Consider the following 8,316-nt stretch of genomic DNA (forward strand, 5'->3'; position numbering starts at 1 on the left):
AGGGACTCAGCATCTGAAGTCTACAATCAACTGTGAGTTGAGTAAGGGTTTTAAAAATCTAAGCCCCGTTTTCAAACAAACACCCTAATCGCTGGAAAATCCTTCGTCATGTGTTTTGTGGTTGTGAACAGAACGTCAAAATAGAGTTTTTGTTTCAGCTGATGCTCCTGGATTCCTCTGTAATTCGGACAAGAAACAGCACTAGCGAATGGATGTAACACCACAGAGGAGCCTCCCACTGCTGTGGAGGAGCTGGACCTGCCAGGAGCACGTACACACACCGCTGAAGAGGATTTCACATGACAAAGCTCTCTAAAGAGGAGGTTCCCCTTCTTTAAACTAACAACAAAAAGGCGTCCCTTACTTGAGAGGACGCGCGGCAAGCTTCCTTCAGGATAAATGGCCCTTGGAAAAGGTGCCTACATGACTCTTAACAGCCTATTATACCATCTCACGAGTGCGTTGCGTCTTTCCAGCCCCTGTCATTTTAATGGACAGCTCTCCATTGTGGCTAAACACTCTATCAGTCCCTCCAGGGGAAAAAGGAGCAAACTCTGCAAATCGTGTATACCTGACTGACAGGCCAGGTTTTGGAGTACAGCCAGGAACGGATTCACAATGAAAACCCCAGTTAATCATAATCTTCACTGGATGCAAAATTTTCACGTGTCAGATTATTTAGAAGAAAAAAGGCTCTTTGTTAGAGCACCACACGTTTTCCTGCATTCTCTGAGGCAGGAAGGAGGGGAACAAAACACAAGATAGCTACGAAACGAATATTCAAATGCATTTAAGTTTCTTTTTTTCCCCTTTGTATATTCACAAGAAAATATCCTCAGAGAATTATTGTTTCTGTGAAGAATCGTGGAAGCTGCCAAGCAAAGCAAACTGGATTTTATTTTGACGGGCATGCTGCAATGTGTATTTATTATCCTCTGTGCTTTCTTGGAGCATGAGAATTACTGCATTATCCTGTCTATGCCAACGGCCTCATCTGGAATATTATAATGCCCAGAGAGCACCCTAAATGCATTTGTCTACTTATTAGCCTTAATTGCTAGGCTTTCAGCTGGAATACAGTGAAATGGTACTAAACTCAAGTTTCCTTCAATAACAGAGGACTGTAAATTATTTTCTCATACAGTTTTAGGTTAATGTATATTTGACTATATACTTTTCTTCCAATAAAAATAGTTCAAAAGAGTGAAACATGGCTTTAATCTTTTAGAAAAAAAAACACCCTTAAAAACTTGGTACTAACAAAATTTTTCATTTCTCTTGACTTCTGTGATATTTTAATCAAAACCTTCATTGTAAGGCTTTGGTAAATGATAATTTACAGTTATTTTATGTAACAAAAATTGTTAATCACAGCATGAAATTAAATCTATTTTAACAATAAGAATTACAATTAGCTTTTGAAAAATAGCACTCAAAATACTTAGTCTACAAAACATTATTCAGTTATTTTATAAACTGAAACACACAGGGCTCAGGAGCCTGTTGCTGGGGGAGGGGCGGGGTATATCTTTGAAAAGTCTATGAAACTTAAGAATCAATGTAGTCATTCTTCTTGCTTGCTCTCCTCTCTTCACTCACCTCTGCCAGTTCTAGTTAAAAGTACAGCTTGACTGCCATTAGAATTTAAAGCACTATTTTCTACTAATAACACAAAACTATGCAAAGTCCTCTCGTAGGTTAGAATCTCTTTCAAGCAGCAGCCTAACAGGCTTCCAGGCAGAGTATAAGCTCAGCTGGGATTTTAACTGGAACACCACAGACTAGAATTTATGAGTAAAACCTTCCTGACCGTCTTCTGTTTGCAAGACTGGACACATGTGTCAGCGCTTGCTATGCCAGCAAATGATACCTTGATAGATTTATGCAGCAAGAGATTTAGTGAGAAAGTTATAATGAACCTCTGAGCATATCTAAGGAAAAACAACTGCCAGAGAATACAGCAAAGATAATTACTGTTGACATGTTTAATCCCCCTTTGCGGCAGATGAAATAATTCAGCTTGGTTAAGATGCTATACCCAGAATATAGAGGAGCGTTTCAACAGAGATGGCATTTGGAACAGAAGATGGCAGGTGTAAGTAAAGTTTATTTCAGATATTACAGGCTTTGTGATGGATTTACCGCACTCAAGCAACATTCTCTTAGGGGAGAAGAAAGAAAAAGGTTGTCTGTGTAGTGCTGAGTAACTCCTTCCACACACAAAAGACACAGGAAAACTAGCTAATGGAAAGAAAAGTCTGTTTTCAACTCATAACAGAATTTTGCTTTTAATTGCACACAGAAGAAACTCCGAATCCCCTATTCCCTTTATGCCATTATAATGCATGCCATTTCCAAGAAGTAAGGCGTTTTTATTACCCATTCCACAATGTGGAATCTACAGCACAGACAAACTAATAGTCTGACTTTCAGATATCCTTACCTCAAGGAAGCCTGGGTACAGGGCGCATGGTGCCGAGTGCCTCTGAAAAAGGCAGACTTCTCAGATTGCAGGTCATTCAGTAAGTAATCCTTTCAGCTACAAAGATGGCAGAAAGAAGGAAAGAGGAGTGCTGAATCCCTGTTCAACGTGTTTGTCAGTACATCACAAAGAGATAATTACAGTGCACACATGTCCCGCTGCCTATCATGTGCCCACGGCTGCGGTACCTGACAGCCTGCAAGAATGCACCTCTTGTGGATGGGATTACCCGAGAGCAGGCTTAAAAGAGAGTTGATGTGAAACAAATGAGCTATCAAATGCTAGAGCGAGAGTACCTAGGGATCTAGGAGCACCTTAAGATAAAAAGGTGCCTCAAGTTAGAAAGGCAAAGCTGGCCAGAAGGTTTAAGGCAAGACATGGGAAGAACAAACACAAAGAAACAGCTTTCAAATAATATGGGACAAAAATTCAGGGAAAGGAGAATTTCATGAAAATGGAGAAAAATCTCCAAATAGAAAATACTGTTAGTATTCTTGAACCAAATTCATTCCTGATGTAATTCCTCTGAAACCAGTCAGTTTACACTAGAGGAAAATTTATTCCTTGGTGTGAATGCAACATTCTTCCAACTCAATGAGTTAAGCCAAGCAATTCAACACAAGAATATTGTTAATCTATTCAGTTGAACCAGAGGAGTAAAGTATGTCTGCGCAACGTCAGGGTAGACTGTTTTGTTAATCCTACAGTACAAAGTATTCTGCTGTAGACGTGCCATTTAACATTACATGTGTCATTTCTCAGCTAAGCACTGGTGGGGGTGGAATTTGTGTAAGACACTGCATTCTGAACAAACATTAACTTTTGGAGGTGTCTGTGCAGTAAGATTCCTTTTGAATAAGAACTTAGATGCTGCTTGTTGGCAAAAACCTTGTGAAATCAGATCTTACGAAAAATGCTTCATATGCTGCTTTAAGAATCCACACTAGATTCCACTATAAATACATGACAGAAGCAATACAAAATAAATTAAGCGGTTTCAGTAGCACAATTACTTAGGGAAATAAGATCTTCCAAAGGCTCCTGCAAATAACAATTTAATAGCAGGCTTTTTTTTAATCCATCACATAAAACACTTTGGCAGGGAATTATCTTCCCTTATTGTGCAATCATTCCAAGTTTTGGGGCAAAGAGTAATATCAGATACTAAATACTATCATGTGTGCTTGACCCATACGCCACAGTAACCCCTGCGATATCACAACAGAGCTCGTGACCTTATCTGTAACAACACTGCCTGGTGCTATCCAAGTAGCACCGACAGAGCACCTCTTTTCAATAGATCCGAATTGAGAGCGAATACCATCACAGCCCCTCGTAACTGCTTGGTTCATACACAAGCACTATTGACGCTTCTCTTCTCATCTCAGACATTTATCCGCCCCTCATCTTTTTTGCTCCTGTCACATCCTCTCCGAGCATTCATCTTCTCATCTTCCTTTCAATCATCAGCACAAGGCAGTGCTGGGAGAATATGTAATACAAAGACGCTTGGGCCGATGGACACCGAAGCTTGCAGTGTAGATCCCCGTAAGAGCGAGGCATGCAACGTGCAATGGATGTGCATGTTCTGTAGAAATGCTATTTTTTTTTGTTTTTTATATATATGTAAATATCTAAAATGCGGGTTCTGTCACTATTATAATAATCTCTTTTCAGGAACAGAGTTGACCCTGTGTTTCAGCTGGCCCATGAACTTCTGACTTCAGTAAGTTGGGTGGAAAGCACACAAAGCAGTTAATATAGATCTAATCCTCTAGTTCAAGGACATCAAGCAAACAGGCCTTTGCTCCAACTTACACTTTAGAATTTGATCAGGAAACATCTCAATGAAAGACTTGAATGTTTCTCTTTGGCAAGCAGAATTCCTCTTCATTTCTCAAAAATATTGATTCACAAGGGGCCACATGTCTCAATTCTTAGGAGAGGTGGCTTATCTCTGAGAGGTTGAAAGAACGAAATTTACGATACACTAAAATAGTTTCGATGCCATTACCTGCAAGACGTTTGACTACAAAGAGTAGAATGCATTTGAAGTAGAAACATGCTCTTCACCGAGTACTCTAAACTCTTTGCTCTATATGCTCAGCACCAGTGCTAACAAAGTGCCCTGCTGGACCTCAGATGTGTTTGATCTTTAATATATACAAATTTCTGTGCCGTTATCTTCTTTTCCTAATAATTCCTCTTAACAGAAAGGATATACCTACAGAAGTGAAACACCAAAACACTACATCTCTATGTCTCTTTGTACCATGCTATTAATATTCTTGGAGTGTAGTTTCTGGTGCATGCAAGTTTTAATTAGCATTCTCTGAAATTAGCATGCCTAAAAAAAGGCATGTGTTTGTTTAGGAATCCACGTTTCTATAACAGCTTTTTTGTTTCCTCCCCAGACTTCACCTCACAGTTTGACCAGCTGATTTAATTTGCCTAATTCTAAAAGATAATGTAACAACTGAAAGCAAATAAACTGAAGTTAAATTGAATCGACTCATTCAATAATATGCCTTAACATGATTTAATTTTATGCAGACTAATGAATACAAAATTAAGTAAGGCTCGAGCAAAGCACACCGCAGCGCCTTCTGGGCCAGGCAGTGCCACCGAGCGCTGCTCCCGCACCCGGATTTGGGTCTGCCAGTTATTTCTCCCCCATCATTTCTCCCTGCAATCACACCAGTTCCCAGGCAGGCAAGGGGCAGCAGTGATTCCTTTGGGTATCAACACACAGCTAAAGCCGCTTACGTCTATTGCACAGCTGATCCTACTGACCGCCCCACCTACGCGGGCACCACACTGCCGTCTGTGAAAATATCAGGTGGCAAAAATACATGAGATCACTTTTAGATATCGCAGGGTTTTTAGTCTGCCACATATCACCTTATTTGCCATCATTTCCCTACTGTATATATTTAATCTTTAAAAGTGGGGTTTTTTTTTTTAAGAATTTAAAAGCCATTTACTATCGTTAGAGGCTGTACAAAATTAGACACGTCATTTTGCTGGATAAATAATGTGACATGAATACAGCCCGCCAGCACACCTCCATGACTTAACAGCAGTCTCGTCTCATAGATACCAAGGAGCAAAAGAAGTCTGACCTCTAGTGAACCCAAGTGCTTACACCACTTCTGCGAGAGGCAGAGCCTTAAGTTACCTTCATGCTCTGGAAAACTTAATTCATAGCTCTGAAAGGAAGATGTATTTTTGTTATAACATAACCCAGAGCAAAGACAAGGACAACGGAAGGAAAGATCCAAATTACTGCAGAATTTTGAAGTGACTGGAGAGATTAACATTTCAGAAGTATCTGAATAAGGAAAAAAGCTGTGGCTTCTGACTACCACATTGTACTTCTGAACTTCTGTACTTCTGGCTTCTCTTCATTTTTATTAAATAAAATAATTTCATTACCTATACTTATATTTTAAGTATACCAAATATTTAACCCCATCTACCAAGATATTTCTGAGGTATTTCAGGGTCTGCTTATATCATGAACTTCTTGACTCTAAGTACATACCTGCAGAAGGCTGCAGTTTCTCCTCGATACCCATCAAATATTAAAATTAAGGTATAAAAAAATAGGGCTATCTATTGCCTTTAAAATTCACTTGAATAAAAGGAAGATCACAAGAAAACGATTGAAAGAGGCGGATGCAACCAATAGCAGCACTCACAAGGATTCCCACAAGCAGTATTTCAACAACGAAGTCGGATATGCTTGAGGGCACTTCCCTGTAAAGCTCCGGCAGGCACCTCTTGCTTAAATATTCACAATTCCAGTCCTAGAATGAGCAATCGCAAACTAGTTCCTTGAGGAAAGCAGCCTGACACAGTCTAAGCAATCAGGCAGCGGGGCAGAAAGCAATGGAAATTTCCGTTTTCTGAAGGTTGTATGAACCACAGAACCCTTTAAATTCACATACCATCAGTGGCTTTTGTTGAACTTGACAAGAGATTACATTCAGAGATGCGATCACTATGCATCTCACAGAATCACAGAACGGCTGAGGCTGGAAGGAACCTTGTGCAAACCCCTGCTCAAGCAGGGCCACCTAAAGCCCCTTGCTCAGGACAGCAACCTGACGGCTTCTAAATATCTCCAAGGACAGAGACTCTACCACCTCCCTGGGCAACCTATCAGTGATCTTGCACATGGAATTACCTGATAAGAATGATTTCAGTAAAACCCTTTATACGTTTGGTTTTATGTGAGCCATTAATTACAATCCCCCTTGACAGAAGTACAGCATCGCATCCACGAAGCACACAAGCACAAGATGTTGAACTTTGCTGCCCTGTCATCACGCTAAAACAAATCCATTATTGACAACGCGTGTTCATACAAGAAGTACAACCCTGAGCAGAGCATGCAAAGCAGACTGGATTAGTGCTTTCTTTAGCGTAGTGCATAGCTAATGCTGTTGCTGGAAGAAGAAAATATCTACAGACAAGATAAGGAGACATAGTTAACTAGAATACAGTCGCTAGAAGCACTTCAATTTACATATTCTTGACTTATTTACCACCTTACATATAATCCTAGTTTACCACTCACTGGATTTGGCTAAGCCACTAGGATATATCACACATACTCTTTAATCCACGTGGCGATGCTTCAAGTAACTCTTTAGCTGACCTAGCATAGATAAAACTACATCTCACTTGCCAGCGCGGATTTCTGGCATCAGGTGGTTTCTTGATTCAGCACATCACTTGAAACTAGCAAACATCCCACAGGAGAATCATCATGCAAATGCTTCAAGGTTATACATTAAAAGACCTATTCATAACTTGGTATTAGTGCCTCTAGTTCCCAGTCAGGGTCATATAACTTTTAATCCTTACACTTTTCTCTTTAAAAGATACATAGCAGAGAACATCAGCGCTGCTTCTTACACCTAGGGCTACAGAGAACAACTCAAGCAAAAGCAGAAGGAAATACAGTTTAAATTGATGACTGCAGCTGAACACACCGACTGACTGCTCCATGTATTTGTATCACCTCAAAAAGGCAAAGGCAGTAGCACAGTAAGGAAGACCACAAGAAGCACACAAGTTACCAACGGAATAATTATTTCAATAACTGTAATAACATCAGCAATTCTTTTAACCTTTATTTTAAGGTATCTGATGCTGTCAAAACAGACAGATTGTAAGGCTGACTTTGAGACCAGGAAAGACCTCCCCTGAACAAAGGGCACGAGAGATACTGCTACGATGTGTTTGAACAGAGATAATGGCTTCTTGATTAGGGGATAAGGGTAATTTTCAAAGCTCAGCATAAATGAAAAAAAAGTAATCAAGCTACAGCTTGAATGTAAAAGCCTGATTTCACCCCCCTCCTAGTCTGATTTTCAAACACATGAATGCATTTGCTCCTCATTTAAGTAACTCGAACTCCAGCAAACATGGTATTGCATGTGATCATCCCTGGAAAAAAGTAAAGCCACTATTTTTTAGTATTTAAAATTGTACTTCTTGCGAGTCACGCACCAATTCTGGGTTACCAGAACGTGTAACAACACCACCTCCTAGTGCACCTTTTACAAAAAGAAGCCAATATACAGTAATCATATCAAAGCACAAACAAGGAAAAAAAGGCAAATGTCCACCCAATCCCAAACGTCGCTTTTTAACGTGAGGCATGTACGTACTGCAAGATAATGCACTGTGGCTGTTACATGGCTGGTGATACCAACGAGTGAAGGTTACTTGGGTAATTTTTCAATTTGAATTTACACGCTTTCAGACTTCCTTTCAGAAAGTTACATTAAAAGGTTTTGTCTTTATGCAATCCTAGCTCTGTT

This window comes from Phalacrocorax carbo, chromosome 5 (genome assembly GCF_963921805.1).
Source record: "Phalacrocorax carbo chromosome 5, bPhaCar2.1, whole genome shotgun sequence".
In the NCBI taxonomy this organism is placed as follows: Eukaryota; Metazoa; Chordata; class Aves; order Suliformes; family Phalacrocoracidae; genus Phalacrocorax; species Phalacrocorax carbo.